This window comes from Molossus molossus, unplaced genomic scaffold (assembly GCF_014108415.1).
Source record: "Molossus molossus isolate mMolMol1 unplaced genomic scaffold, mMolMol1.p scaffold_m16_p_18, whole genome shotgun sequence".
NCBI lineage: Eukaryota > Metazoa > Chordata > Mammalia > Chiroptera > Molossidae > Molossus > Molossus molossus.
In genome coordinates, this window is record NW_023425353.1 from 32,261,674 (window position 1) to 32,278,036 (window position 16,363).

The 16,363-nt window shown below is 40.5% G+C and overlaps 1 protein-coding gene across 3 annotated transcripts in view; it reads left to right on the top strand.

Moving 5' to 3' along the window:
• The first annotated feature begins 3,297 nt into the window (after positions 1-3,297).
• The window catches only part of CEP70 (centrosomal protein 70), a 58,796-nt gene continuing 45,730 nt past the window's right edge, over positions 3,298-16,363 (top strand). For 2 of the 3 annotated variants that reach the window (XM_036266446.1, XM_036266445.1), the window contains exons 1-3: positions 3,298-3,340; positions 6,041-6,109; positions 14,793-14,874. The gene's annotated coding sequence lies outside the window, so the exon portion shown is untranslated. The remainder of the gene's footprint in view (positions 3,341-6,040; positions 6,110-14,792; positions 14,875-16,363) is intronic. The other variant, XM_036266444.1, reaches the window with a different exon arrangement.

The window sequence follows — 16,363 nt, forward strand, 5'->3', positions numbered from 1 at the left end:
CTCAGAGCCTGGCACATTTTAAAGGCTCAATTAATATAACTATGGCTATTCTGTATAGATTCTTGAGCATTTGTTATTAACATATTTGCCTGACTTTTTTGCTTATTGTCCTTCATATTAGAAAATGGCTATTGAAGGTGAATGCCCCCTGTATAAATCTGACTCAAATTTAACAATGCAGTTCAACACTGCACCGAGTACCTACTGTGAACACCAACTATTCTGGCTGTTGGAAAAAGTAAGATATGATCCATGTCCCCAGGAGTTCAAATTCTCATGGGGGAAGCAGAAACAAATGTATTAATGTAATAAAGGATTCTAATAGACTTGTGAATTAAAGAATTTTCAAGAATTCATCACCAAATGACATTTATATTTGGTATATTCCTTGTGGTGGGAAGAAACCTGAAAAGATCTGTTTTAATTGCTAATGAAGGCTATCATTTATACTGGGAAGTCAAAGCACAGAGGAAAGCAGTAAGCTGAAATGAAGACAGGCTTTGGATTTCAGCTTAAATGTTACTTTCTCAGAGAGGCCTTCTCTGTACACGCCTGTTCTCTTCCTTCACAGCACTTACCATAATTATATGCTTATTTGTGTTTGTTTCATATTTCTCTTCCCAACAAAGACCATGAGATCCACGAGGGCAGAACCACATTTGGTTTACTCACAACTGTAAACTCAGCATCTAGTTCAATCTCTAGTACGTAAACAGGTGCTTAATACATTTTTTGGGTAAATGAATGAATGTTAAATAAGTATTTAGGACCATGAGAATCCTGGTGAGTGGATGAAGCCCATAGAAACCTCAGTGCAGCAGGATGCCAAGCTAAAGATTGAACTTGTGTTTAAAGTCTTTTCTTTCTGTAGCAACGTGAGGTGCTGGACAGGCTTATACCTTTGTGGTCCATAAGAAGGGAATTCCTTTGGAGAACAGTGCTATAGAGTTTCCTCCCCTCCACTTGTTACACACAAGATCCAGGAGTGATGAGAGGAAGGCTCTCTATTGTTAGGAAATAGAGAGTAATCAGGCTTCTTGTGTTTTGAAGATTGTGGATACTGGTGATCTATTCATCTAGCACCCACTGTCCTCTCACTGCTTACAGGACTCCAGTTTTACTGAAGTAGCCATGCCTCCACCTTCCACCCCATGTGATTTAAGGAGCACCCACCCTACTGCCAATTCCAATTATGGTAACCCCTTTTCCCTTCTGAAACCCAGGATTTGTTTGCACAGGGGCCAGGCACAGAGATCAAACTCACAGTGGCCCCAGCTGCCTAGAATAAGGCTGAGTATGGACCTGAAAGTATGTACCTAAGAGCTGTGAACCCTTCTTGTGAGAGACACCATGGCTGATGTCTTGCATGGGAGAAGAATGTTGGCCATTGTGGGACCTGCATGCACCGCTACAAACCTGCATCGCTACAGACTTGCATCATTTAACCAATTGTAAAATACAGGTTGCCAACAGCTACACCGTGTGGCAATAAGATGCAATGACAGTGGTGGGCAGATGAGAGGCCTGGCCTTCTCTTCAGGTGTGTGGAAGTTGGATTTTCCTTTAGGAATTTTTGGATCACTTAACCCTCTATGAATTTTCAAAAATGGTGGGCATGGACCCTATTTGTATATTCTCAACTTATTAAACTGAGAAGTAGAGGGTTGAGCTGTTTTCCTTTTGTGGAAACAAAAATAAAGCAGCAATCATTTGTACACGTGTTGGAGTTGTTTTTATGATTTTCACCTATATATCAGGATGCAAGAAAATTATGCTTGAAGACACCCAGACAAAAACCGTTCTATTTAATGCCCCTTTTGAAAACTTGTCTATTGTTTCCTATCACCTCCTGGATGAAATTCTAGCTTCTAAGCACACCTCCTAAGGCTTTCCTCCTCAGCCTCCCTAGTGATGCAACACATTCCTGAGCTTCTTCAGGAAGCCCTCAGTGAATTCCATAATATTTATAAATGCTTTGGGAATTAGGTTTTGGGGGAGGGCAAATATGAGCTGCACAGAAGGGACCCAGTTTACAAAAAAAAAAAAAAAAAAGTATAATGTGCTTTTTTGCACATGAAGTTTTCTCTACCTTTCTTCCCTGTATTGCTGGGGAACTTGTATTCACCATTCAAATTATTATTCTTAACTATTCCTCCAGGTTTGCAGTTCTCAATTATAGCTGCTCAATAAAATCACTTGGGGAGCTTTACAAACTATGGCACCTGGGTCCTACCCTGGAGATTCTGATTTAATTGTTCTGACTCCTGAGCAACAAGGGTTTTCAAAGCTCCCCAGGTTATTCTAATGTGCAGCCAGGGTTGAGACCCACTGGTCTAGGAAGACTTCAGTGACTGACTTAGGTACAGTCGTCCCTCGCCACTTCGTGCTTCGACTTTCATGGCTTCACTGTCACGGTTTTATCAACTATATCTATTAAAAAGTTGATAGAGAAAGTGAAAATGATGCGGCGCATGCTCAGTTGTCTGAGTCAATTATACACCCCTGTATTACAATCACAATTACTGTACATATGGACTATAGGCCTATGTATTCGAGCACCCCAGGAATCTTTCAACGCCAGGTGCAGCCTCTGGAGTCTGAAACGGATTAACCGTGATAAACGAGGAGGATTGTAAACCTCCTCTATCCCTTCTGCGCCCTTCACGCACTTCTCTGATCATATCACACTGTATCTTAATTTCAGAGGGTATGCCCGTTCTCTCTATCTAGACCTTGCGCATCTCCAGTCAGCAGTGCTGAATGGAAGGGTAAGATGTCATCAACAAACACTTCTGGGATCCTCTAAATGCCAGGCGCTGCAGTGCTCAGCCAGGTCTGGAACCTAGAGAACAGCCCATGACTCCTGCAGCAGGAACTCGCAGTTATGGCGGGTGTATGTGTCCAGCGGTCAGTCTGTCGTGGGCACGGGGCCCGGCCCTCCCTTTCACCATCGGCCTCAAATGTGTACAGTATTTCCTAAGTCGCCCCGGCCGAGTTGAGCTCCAGGTAGGTAGTAAAACACCTGAGAGCCAAGAACCTGTCGCAAATACGAAGGAAGTGCGCAGGCGCAGATGGCAACTCTAGCACAGCCCACTCGCGTCTGTATTGACGTAAGCATCAGCCGAGCCAACCAGAGGGTGCGGGGCGGTCCCAGCCTCCCCGAGCGGCCCGAGAAAATCGCTCCCGGGCGTTCGGAGGCGGGGCTGAGGGAGGCCCCTCGACGCGCTCGGACTCGATTGGTCCGCCTCCCACGGCGTGCTAACGGTCGCAGAGGCGGGGCCCAAGGCGGCTGAGCCGGCCCACCTGGGCGCGCTGCAGAGGGACACGGCGGCGGAGGAAGGTGAGTTCCGCGCTCGGGGTTCGCAGAGGTGTCGGCTTGAGCTCCTCTCTGGAGCACCCCCAGAATTGGCTCCACGTGGCCCTGCGAGTGGTCACACTGACCTTTGTCGTGGCCCCCAGAGAGGAGCCGCCTTGGACTAGTTCGCGCCAGTTAAAAATCTCAGTATTAGGATCGGTACCTGACAATCGGGGTGCGAGTCCTAGCTCCCTGCCCGTTTTGATCTTTGGCTACTCGTGTAACGTCTCAGCGCCGCAGTTTCTTCTTTTACAGAATACAGCTGGTACTCTTGACTAGCATGGTGGTTGAGGAGGTTAAATGGGGCAGTACGTGGAAGAGCAGCGACTTTCACCCTTTCTCATCACATGGCACACAGAAACTAACAACTAAAATTCTGAGGCACACCAGAAATATGTTTTTGGCTAGTGTGACACAAAGAGAGAGAATTTTGATTCATTCGCACCAACGGCTGTTGTGTTGGCTGTTGTCATTTTTTCTTTTGACAGTCTAAGGGAAAAGAGCCCCTGAGTAAATAGGCGGGTGTTGCACGTTTTAAAAATTCCTGCGGCACACCAGTGGAAAATCGCCGTCTTAGACTGGTCCCTGCGCAGACTGGATTCCAGATAAGTTGTAGGGAATTGGGAGTCTGAGAAGGTTGCTTGGCTAGTGAAGACTCAGAGCAAAAGGAGGGGGGACATCTGTGTGAATGGGTAGGTGAGTATCTGTTTCTCCAGTGTATTATGCTCATTCCTGATTCAGGGTTCCTCTGACTTTATAGGGAGTCTAATTTGATTCTAAAGAAAATCAGTGAGCTGGGAGTGTCAGAGGCTAAGAGACCCACAATACAGAGATCGATCAGAAAGGGTTTCTTACTACCACTTTATTTTCCAACTATAATAGTATTAAACACTGTGCAGGTATTATCCATTTTTTGTTGGTGTTTTACTTTCTGCACTGCCAAGAAGACAGGGCCTCCCCAACCCCACCATGGGGAAGAGGTGGCCGACTGGGGTTTTGCCTCAGCTTCTGCTTCAAAGTGGGAGAGGTGTTTCCTGGCCCTTTTAGTAACCTCTTCTGGGGCAGGATGATTTGTTTGAGATGATAGCCAATCCTAACTCCGATTCCTTATTTGTGGTAGATTCAGTTCAGTTCTTTTGGGGAACATTAAACAGCATGTTGGCATATTTTTAGAATAGAGCATTTGTATTTCATAGACAGTAGAGACTTTGAAAACAATGCATATTCCATTTACTGCAGTAGTGTAAACTATATGTGTTTGAAAAAGCTAACTACAGATTTTAATGTGACTCACTTGAGAAAGAAGTTACTTGCCGTAGTTTATTCCCAGCTACCACCACCCCCCCAAATGGTGAAAAATAATTACATTTTAATGTATGGTACATGTTACAGGGGCTGCAGACCTGTAAAGGGTAAGTTATCAAAGGTCTCTTAGGAAACCTGAACAGTGCCAGAAAATACAGCTGTGTTTGTTTCTTTGCACTTTGCTTTCTATGCCATGTACAAACCAACTCCTACCCTACAACCCAAAGTTGTGCTTAAGGTGAGGTATCAAAAATAAATAAATAAATGGACTGTTTTAAAGCTACAACTTCTACTTTGGCAAGCCTTTGGTTTCTTCCTGTGACTCAAAGTTCCAGCTGTGTCCTGTCATAGCCTGATTGGGGAAGGGCTGCTGCCAGCAATTTATACATTAATTTCACAGTATGGACCTCTAAAAAGGAGGGCTTGATTACAGGTGAAATTGAGATTGTTTTTCTTCCTGCGTTTGCTGTTTTTTAAATCCTCACCCAAGGATATTTTTGCATTTATCTTCAGACAGAGTGGGAGGGAAGAATGGAGGAGGGGAAGAGAGACAGACAGAGACAGACAGAGACAGACATGGATTGGTTGCCTCCCACATGACCCCAACCAGGGCCGGGGACCAAACTTCAACCGAGGTACGTGCCCTTGACTGGAATCGAACCCGAGACTGATCCCTGGGCTGACGCTCTAACTGCTGGGCCAAACCGGCCAGGGCTTCCTGCCTTTGCTTTTTATGTTCAGTGGTGTTTATTTCTTTGAGCTCTTCTTTTTAGTGCCATTGCAAATGAGAATATTCTACCTGTGAAACTAGAAGTCAGAATTGATGATAGATAGAGTTAGACCTCCAGTGGGGAGAGGAAAGTTAAGAAGGGGAAAGAAGCTCACTCTTTCTCTCTCCTCCCTCCCTCTAGAGCATGCCCAAACCTTCCCCCTTTCTTCCATCAAGATTCCTACTGTTGCTTTTTCTCCTAAGCTCCAAAGGGCCCTTATTTTGCCTTTGTAACTTGTTTCCTGAGTCCACACAGCCTAGCTGGCTCACTTCTTCTGCCTCTGATACTTTCTAACTAAACTTTTGATTATATTTGAGTTCTTGGCTCCAAATTCTTTCTTAGCCAAACAAAACAAAACAGAAGGGGAAAGAAGAGAAAGAGAAGGTACATGGTGGGTGGTAAGCATCAGAGCTCATTAAGAGTAACTTCAGTTCGGCTTCAGTTCAGTGGTTGCCAATACCATAGATGCCTGCTCTGGGGAATAACATAAGACCATTCTTACTAGGAGGTTGGACATTTTAAGATTTTGGCCTGTTTATTTATTATTGTATTTATTTATTTTATCTTTATTGTTGAAAGCTGTTTTTTTTTGGTTGTTGTTGATACCTAGATGAAGATCCAGTTTCAGACGTGAGATTCACTGGGTGATCATATCATTGAGATCAACGTGAATGACCAGGTAAAAAGTGCTATGACTGAGGTGTGCCTAATGTGACAGATGACTCTCTGGATGTTGGGGGACCATGGAAAGAATCTATTGTTTATTGACTAGTGTACTAGGTATAATACATATATTTCCTTTTGACTTCCTAGTAATCCTATCAGGTAGATATTTTAAATTCAGTTAAGGAAATGGAAGCCCAGAGAGGTTAAATAACTAAGATAACACAGCTGGTCACCCACCAACACTAATACCACCTCTGTCCTGCTATGTGCAGGTACTGTTCTATTTCCTTTCTATGGGCGGACCTTGTTTTATTGCGTTTCACTTTCCTGTACTTTAGAGCTATTGTGTTTTTTACAAATTGAAAATAAGACCCTTTATCAGCAAAAAGATTACAACTCTCTGAAGGCTCAGATGATGGTTAGTATTTTTTAGCAATAAAGTATTTTTAAATTAAGGTATGTACATTGTTTTTAGATATAATGCTATTGCACACTTAATAAACTAGAGTATAGTGCAACCATAACTTTTATATATGCTGGGAAATAAAAAAAATTGTGTGACTTGCTTTATTGTGGTGGTCTGGAACTGAACCTGCAATATCTCTGCAGTATACTTGTATATTAACTCCCCTAATCTTTACAACCCTATGAGCTAACTACCTTTCTTATCCTCACTTCATGATAAAGAAATTGAGGCACACAGAGATTAGTACTTTCCTGGCTGTGTGGCAAAATCTGTAATTCAAACCCAGGCAGTCTGGCTGCAGAATTATACCAGCTTTCTTTTGGTTAGTATTTCCTTTACTTTTGTTTTTATTGTTGTTTAATGGAATTTTTTATAGAAAATGAATTTTTTTTTTTTTTTTTTTTTTTTTTTTTATTATCCTCGCCCGAGGACATTTTTTCATTTTTTGTTTAGATAGAGTGTGGGAGGGAGAGAGAGAGAGAGAAACATCGACGTGAAAGGGACACATCGAGTGGCTGCCACCCACACGACCCAACCAGGGCCGGGGACAAACTGCAACCAAGGTACGTGCCCTTAGCGGGAACCGAACCCGGGTCTCTCAGGACCGCAGGCCGACGCTCTAACCGCTGAGCCAAACCGGCCAGGGCGAAAATGAATTTTTTTAATGAAATCAAACAATACACATACCAGATGTATAGCTTAGTGAATTATTAAAAGGCAATACCACCTAGGTCAGGGTGTGGAACCTTGCTAGCCATGCCAGAGCCACTCCGTTGCCCCATCCCAATCACTACTACTTCTGTACTCCCATTGGTAGCCATTCTTCTGACTTTTATAGTAATTGCTTCCTTGTGTTTTTTAAAAAAAGTTTTTCATAATGCATATTCCTAGATATTATAATGTAGTTTTATCCATTAAAGTTAAAAAAAATTTAATGTGTAGGTTTTCTTTGTTCCTTTTCCTTTTCAAAATATGTTTTTATTGATTCTTTAGGGAGATAGAGATAGAAATATCAATGTGAGAGAGAAACATCCATTGGCTGCCTCTTGCACACCCCTTACTGATGATTGAGCCTGCAACCCAGGCAGGTGCCCTGACTGGGAATCGAACCGGGACCTCTCAGTCCATGGGGCTATGCTCAATCCACTGAGCCACACCGGCCAGGTACATTCCTTTCTTTCTCTTACATTTTATCTGATGAAGAACCTGGGTCATTTGACCTGTATACTCTATAGTCTGGATATTGCTGACTGTATAATCATGTATAGTTCATATATTCCTCTGCCTTGGGTAGTTCCTGCACACTGGTAGCTGGATTCCAGACTGGATCAGACTCCGAGTCAGTCCCCTTGGCAATTCTCTTTGGTGGTGGTTGGCAAGACCATAGAAGGTGCATAATGTGTCATTGTTTCTCTCTTCCTGATCTCAGCAGCTGTGCTACTTGATGCCTTATCTGTTCACTGAAGGTTTCAAAATAGTGGTATTGTAATTCTTTCAGGTCTTTTTCACTTATTGGTTGGAATACTGTCCCTATCTATCATTTGGATAGGCAGCAGTATAATTCCTTTAGGTGAAGCTGCATTTATTTTTGATTCCTACCATTTATTTACCAATTTTCAAGATCATAAATTGGTTCTTTATCTCCTTTTATTTTTTTGTTTAAATTTTATTAAATTTACATTTTAATGTAAATAGTATTGACAATGTTAGACATTCACAGAGTTTAATTTTCCTATTTGAATGCATATATATATTGAAAATATTCACTATTTTAATAATTCTGGTCCTTCCCGAAAGTCAGCAAATATTTTTTGTTTATTGTATTTCTTTTTAGGAAAGCATTTATACATAAACAAGAAATTATGTGCATTTATACTTTTCCCAGTGAAAATTATGTGCTGTCCTCTACTTGATTTTTAATATACACATTATCTGTGAGATAATTCATAACCAGTACATGAAGAGTATTATTGTTTATTTTTGTATCTGCATAATATTTTGTTTATCCTGGTACATTGTATGTTACCAGAATTTATTTACCAGTTCCCATTTGATGAATATCATTTGCTTCTATTTGTTTGTGTTTTTATAAATAATATTGTAGTAAATAATCTTGTGTACGGGTTCCTTATTCTCTGAAGACTATTTTAAAAACTCTAATATCAGTATAAGGTAATGAATTTAGACATATTTGATGGGATTCAACTCATTGCAATTATCACTATTGAAATTTATGTTGTCCTATCTTTGGCTGTCGGAGGAGGGTGCTCCTACTCAAGCCTGTCCTTTTGATATGACTCTACTAGTCTTGGATAACTTCCAAGTTCTTTCCCCAATCTGAAATTATACATTTCTTCAAGAAACTCTGATTTCTTTTAAAACTAACTAAGTAGCATTTTAAGGTCATAGTCTGTATGCTAGGGATCCTGAGTCAGTCACTGTTTGAGGCTTTTCAGTAGACAGAGCTAGGATACTTCTATCTATCTATAGAAAAACACATTAAAGATAAAATATCACCCTTGCCGGGTGACTCAAGTAGTTGGAGCATCATCCCATACACCAAAACGTTGCTGGTTCAATTCCCAATTAGGGCACATACCGAGGTTGCAGGTTCGATCCCCAGGTGGGGTGTGTATGGGAGGCAATTGATCAGTATTTCTCACATCAATGTTTCTCTCTCTCTCTCCTTTCTTCTCTCTAAAATCAATAAACATATCCTTGGGCAAGGATTAAAAACAAACAAACAAAAAAGATAAATATCTAATGAATTCATATGAATACTTCCAATTCAAACTGAGACTACAGAGCTTATTATTTAATTTTTCTATTATATTTGTAACCTCTTTATCTATACCAAGAATACTGGTTCTTGAAAGCATAGGAGATGATAAAATTAGAATGTCCTGTAATTACTCTTTTGTTTCATTTTGTTTTACACACACAACAATATCAGAATTATATTACTGATATCACCATCAATGTGATTAAATACAATTATTTTTATTGAAAAAGAAAAAAAAAAGGAAGGAAAAATGGGAAGAACATAAGCACAAAAATGTTTAATGTTTTCAGCGTTTATGACACCTTCATCAAATTGTTCTTTAACCAGAGGGGCTGAAGAGGGTTTCGGACACACAGAGGCATAATTCTGGCCTTGCAAAAACCTCAAAGTTTCTTCTATCTTCCACTCAGTCAGTCTCCTTCAGAACTTTAAGTTTGCCTTTGCAACTTCAGGACACGCCTGCACTGAACTAGAAGCTGACCTAGAAACTTCGTTTGATTTGGCAGATTTCCTTTTAAAATGCTCAGCACTTTTCTTACTTTTATGCCTACTAGAGTTATTTCTGAACTATTGTATTTATTTCCAGGAATTTCTGAAGCTTCTAATTTTTCTCTCAAAGGACTATTTAAAGAAATCTTGAGTATTTACTTTCTGTAAAGGAAGTTCACAAGCAGCAGCTTTCTCCTGATTATCTAAGCTGCTTGCCTAACCGCTCAGTAACATCTGTTACGTCTGTTCTTTATCTTCTTGCTTGAAGTTAGCTTTTTGACCACCTTTCTTTTTCATGATGCTTTTCTTGTGTGTGCAGCTGTGGCTTTATACTGCTACTATCATTATGACTGCTAGAAGAACCAGATTTATATTACTTCTCAAAATGGCCAGAATTGTTAACATTTGATGTTTTCATGGCCTTGCTGCATAACTGTACTTCTACAGAATGGCCATTTTGTCCCTCCTGTAGCAGCTGAAAATCAGGATATCTTTCTTCTCAAACCCATACTAGAGTTTTAGGAATTTGTGCCTTATGTAGTAGGTGTCATGTGGGGTCCAGTGGCTCAGTCTCCTTCATCACCTGAGCTGGGTGCTCCAGGAATGTTTCTTGTGTGGGTTATGTGAAATCTCCTGTTGTAATTGAGTCTTGATTGCTATTGGCTCATTTGTGTGTGGGAAGACCCTCAGTCTGTTTGTAAGGATTGATCCTGACCACAGTGGATTTCGCTTTAGTAGGTTCTGATGCCTGATAAGATCTCTCTTTGTATATGCTGCTTGTGAAGCTAATTGGATCTTGATCTGATATTGCCTGAAGCTGGTCACTGGGTGTGTTTGTTCTGGGGCCTCTTGGCAGAGACTCTAGAGCAGGTTAATGCCAGATGTTGCCTGTGACTGGCCCTGGGCAACCTGTTTGGAGCTACGAAGTGACTCACAGTTTGTGGCTGCCTCTGCTAGGCCTTGGTGTGCATAGGAGAGACCAAGCTGTGCACCAAGGTTGACTTCCATCAGCACCAAGCCCAAGGGCTGGTCAGCAAAAGGCCCAAGGCACTCTCAGATCCACCTCTACTTGCCTTTGCCTGCCTGCTGCCCGTTAGGCTCAGTCACTAAAAGAGCCTCTGGTGGTACTCCAGTTGTATAAGATAGGTTCTCAGTGCGTCATCAGGTAGGGGCAAGTGGTGTTCACCAGATTGGTACAGGTTCAAACTTGGTGCCAGTGCTAAGTCTAGGCCACTCAGCAGAAGTCCCAGGGTGTACCAAGTTTAGCTGCTGGGTGCCCATAGACCTTTGTGGTGGGTTGGGGTCTCAGCAAGTTGCCAGGGTGAGGCCAACAGAGTTTATCAGCCCCAAACAGACCAAGATTTGGACATGTTAAAGGAAAGGTCTGCACTGGGCGGGGGGGGGGGGGGGGGGGGGGGTGAGGAAAAATGGCCTTGTCCTAAGAGCTACGCAACTCAGTCCATCCCAGTCCATCCCAGATTCTGCTGAGAGCTCCAGCTCAGCAAGGCAGAGCTTTTGGGAGCCAGGAGAGTGGGGCTAGTGGATCTCCTGTGCAGGGGAGGCACCACTGGTCAGGTTCATGGGAAAGTGGGGGCAATGCCTCTCCAAAGCCCCACAACTCAATCACTGACACCTCCTGAGTCTGCCTGAACCTCTACACCCTGGCCCAGGCAGCTGATTCCTCAGCAGGGTGTGAGCTCCACAGGGTGGTGCAAAAGAGAATCTAGAACATGGGGCTGTTGCCTTCCCCCAGGCTGATGCTATAAGAAGGAGAGTGCGTTCACCCAGCCGAGAGAGATGGTGTCTGCAGTATGGGAGAGGGACTCAGCACAGGATACTGGCTTTTCTAACTTCTCAGATTTCCCTTTTCTCTTGCTTTTGTGTAGTGTTTGAAAATATGGCAGTTTGTTTTCTAAGATTTCCTGGCTGTGTTCTCAATCTCACTTTGGTCTTAACTTTCCCTTCCTTTCTCTCATTTCTGTCTTGTTCAATTTTCCCTTCCTAGAAGTTTATTCTCACTGTGGGTCCTGTCATGAAGCCCTAGCATGTCAATTTTCAGTGTTATAGGGCTCAGGCATTTTCAGTCCTTCTTATGGCAAGAGAGGGCAAAACCTCTTTCAGTTTCACCTGCTGTTTTCATGTTAGTGCAGTAGTGAATATTAGCGAATACCAATGCTTTGGGAATCCTCCTGTCCTCAACTGTTAGGTATTGTGTGTTGTTGGGATTTTTTTGCTCTTTCTACATAGATGCTGATACGCCGCAGTTTTTCTGGTTGTTAGTGATTTGTCCCCACCCACTTCTGTTTTGATGTTTGTGGTAATAATTTGTCACTGTTTTTATATAAATATTGTTCTTTTGTTTTTGCTACCTAGTTGCTTCTATTTTTATATAGGGATTCAAAGATTAAACTATGCTGTCACCATGCCATTGGTCCTTTCTTTATTCTTTTACTTTTACCATTCTTTATGTTTATGTTTTAGGACTTTTTAATATTTTAGATGTCTTTTTCCCTCCAACAACATATAGTTTGATATTTTGGTTTTAAATCCGACTGGACAGTCTTTCTTTTTTAACTGGAACATTGAATCCATTTACATTTAATATAATGACTGATATGAGTTTAAGTCTGCTATCTTATGTATTTTCTCTTTGTTCTCTGTTTAGTTTCTCCTTTTGAATTTGTTTTTATTCATTATCATGGTCTCTTTATTAATTAGGAAATGACACATTTGTGTTTTACTCTTTAGTTGTTATCCTGGTAATTCTCAAGCATCCTTAACTTGCAAAAGCCTGATGTCAGTACGTACCTTTATTCTCCTCCTGGATTATAAACAAAATTAGAACATTGTTACTCTATTTACTCTCATACACATCATTTTTGTCACTGAATTTTAGTTATATTTTAAAACTTCACAAGATCTTATTATTTTATGTAGGCAAAGTGTGTTTACACTCCCCCATTTGCTCTTTATTCCTTTCTACAGCTCTCTCTCTATCAAGGGATCTTCTGCATGAAGCATCTTCAGAACTTTTTATAGAACAGATCAGTTGTATCTTTTTGTTTTGTTTGAAAATATCCTTTTCCTTTATCATTTATGGATATTGTCACTGAGTTTAGAATTTTAGGTTGGCAATTATTTTTCTTTAACACATTGAAGATATTAGTGTACTCTTAGTTTCAATTGTTAGTGCTAAGAAGTTAGCTGACATTCTGTCATTTTTTTGAAGATAATCTCTTTCTCTAATTGTGTTTAAGATTTTGTTTTTGTTTAAATACTATAATATGTTTCTAGTTGTGAGTTTTTTTTTCCTTCCTATCCTGATGTAATATTATGTTGGGCGTCTAGAATCTGTGGACTTAAGTATTTCATGGGTTCTCAAAACCTCTTAGTTTTATCTTCAAATGCTGCTTCTGCTCCATTTTTCCCTTTATTTCTTGGATGCCAAGTATTTCCTTCATTTGAAGTTCAGTCTTTTCTGATTTCCTGAATGCAGCATAGAGAACTAAAAAGGTGGGTAGTTGTTGCTTCTAACTTCTCTTCTAGTTCATTTAATTTTCTCTTCTACTCTTTCTTTTTTTTTTATCCTCACCCGAGGACATTTTTTTTCCATTTTTTTATTCAAATAGAGCAGGAGGGAGAGAGAGGCAGAGAGAGGCAGAAACATCAATGTGAAAGGGACACATCTATTGGCCGCCACCCGCATGACCCAACCAGGGCCGGGGACAAACTGCAGCCAACGTACATGCCCTTAGCGGGAACTGAACCCGGGTCTCTGTGGACCACAGGCCAATGCTCCAACCGCTGAGCCAAACTGGCCAGGGCTCTTCTACTCTTTCTAATCTGTTATGCCTGTGATTTAAGATCTTAATTTCAGTTATTGTAATTTTTTTGCTCTAAAGTTTTTATTTTACAAATCTGTTTTGTCTCTTTCCAATTATAGTTCTCTGCCAGAAGCTTCAAGTTTTTATTTTTAAGAACATTGTCAGTGTAGTTACTTTATGGTTTGTGCCTAGTAATTACAATATTAGAAGTCTTTGTTGGTTGGTTTCTTTTAACTATTGCTTCTGTTCTTGTCTTGTTTCCTGGATGCCTTGGTTATCTTTGACTGTTTTCTGGATGTTTTACTTGAAACACTTTTTTGTAGGGATAATTTGAGGCTTTTTCCCAGAGATTTCATTTGCTCTGCTATGTGCTTGGAAGCACTATTAATTTGGAACCTTCTTGAGATACTGGAATGACATAGAGAAGGGGAAGCCAGGTTGCAGTTCATGGGAGAGGTGATTTACTTCTCGCTCACCCTTCTCCTGAGAGTTGTAGCCCTTCCAGTAGCCCTTTAAATAGGGTGGCTTTGCTTTTTAGCTCTCATAGCTCTTTCTTTGGATTTGGCAGATGCCTTCAGGGAAAAAAATGGGTTCTCATCTTCCTGATTTTTTGGGGGGCCTATTAATTCTTCATTATGTTGTTAGCTCTTTAATGCTTCTAAGAAAAAAATTAACATTTTATTTGGCTTTCTTCATTGTCTTTAGAGGCAGAGTTACCAAAAAGTAGACTACTTATCTCATGGATTTAGTTTTGCCTAGGCATATTAATTTAAAACAACTTATAGCAGATAGTTAGCTGAGTAATTTGTAGAAAAAGGTCTAAGATAATATACGATAGTATGAATAGGCAATATCCATTTTGTTCAGCATACTTATATATAACAACTACCAATTATCTATAAATTTATATTTGCCACACACTTGTAATACATACTTTCTACATGTTGTCTGACTTAATTCAACCTATAAGGTGTAGGTATTATTATTATGTTCTCTGTTTTACAAATGAAAAAAATCCAGGCTCAAAGACATTAATGAGCTTGTCCATGTCACACAGTTCAATAAATGGTTAAGCTGGTAGTCACTCAGGCCCTCTGACTTTGAACTCTAAACTTCTATACTTTCCTCTTTCTAGTGCTACAAGAGCATATAATGAGAGAACCTGATCTGGTCATGGAGATTTCCCTGAAGAAGGAAATTTGAGCCGACGTCTGAAGGTCAAGTATGAGTTAACTAAGTGAAGAAGAGGTTGAGTTCCCAGGCCTTGAATGTGGAGGGAGATGGCACTTTGAAGACTTGAGAGAGGTCCAGGGTGACTTTTAGGAAGATTGTTAGAATATGTGGCTTCACACTCTTTGGGAGATTCTCTTTCATTGATGTCTAATACCCTTATGTCTGGTTTACATAGTGTCTTCTTCCCACTTCAAAACTCTGGCTTATTCCTAATGGTGATGCAGTGGGAACAACACAGCACTGTCTCTGAATTATTCTTGGCAAAAAATGCTGAAACTGAATTTAATAAAGCTTCTAGATAAAACCAGTTTACAAGAAATATAGAAGATGGAGAAATATGTTCAATGATGAGAATGGAATAAACCAAATCTGAAATGTGGGTAACTCTGCAAGACAAATGGCCTGTGTCTTCAGCAAATGAATGACATGTTAGAAAGAGGACTGGGACTGTTAAAAATAAAAAGAAACTTAAGAGTGCTATATATGGACCTTGTTTGAAAAAAATAAGACATTTGGGGGAAATTGAAGATGGACTAGATAGATATCAAGTGGTAATAAGGAATTACTGTTGTTTTTATTGGGTGTGATAATGAATCTGTATTTGCTAGAGAAGTATACTGAAATATAAAATGAGGGAGAAGCATAACAAGAATGGAAAAATGTTATTGTTGAAGCTGGATTGATGAATACATGTGTTCATTATACTCATTTAAAAAAAAAATTGTTTTAATTGATTTTAGAGAGAGAGGAAAGGAGATGGAGAGAGAGATAGAAACATCAATGAGAGAGAACATCAGTTGGCCACCTCCTGCATGCCCCTCACTGGGGATTTGGCCCACAACCTGGGCATGTGCTCAGACAGGGAATCGAACTGGTGACCTCTTGGTGTATGGGTTGACACTCAACCACTGAGCCACCCTGGCCAGGCCATTACACTCATTTGTGAAAATTTTCTCTAATGAAGAGTTTTAAAAAAAAAAACTAGCTGAAAGGTGATAGCAGCTGAAGTTGGCTGACATTTTTTAAAAGGATCTTTGTTTAAAATAAAGGCAGGGGGGTTGAACGTAGTTAAGTGATTGAGTCATTGAAAGAAACCAGAGTTTAAAGGGAGAAAGGACACTGATGTGAAACGGCAAAAATGGCAGCATTTGAGAATTTGTAATATGTTACTAGGTTTAACTGAAAATAAATTATTTATGACCAATAAATTGTTTAGTTGGATTTCACTATCTGAAGCGGATAGAGAAGGGCAGAATGGTGCTTTGGAAGAAACACTGAACTGGCAGCAAGGAAGCCTACCTTTAATCAGTCCTGGGAAGATCATTTCACCTCTCTGGGCCTTAGATGGCTCTGGTACCTGATATATAGATACAACCCTCCCTACACTCTTTTCTGCCAGCTATGAACAGCTAGAGATTTGGGGTTAAACTATTTCCAAGTCCCTCTCAAGTTCTAAAATTCCATGATGCTAGT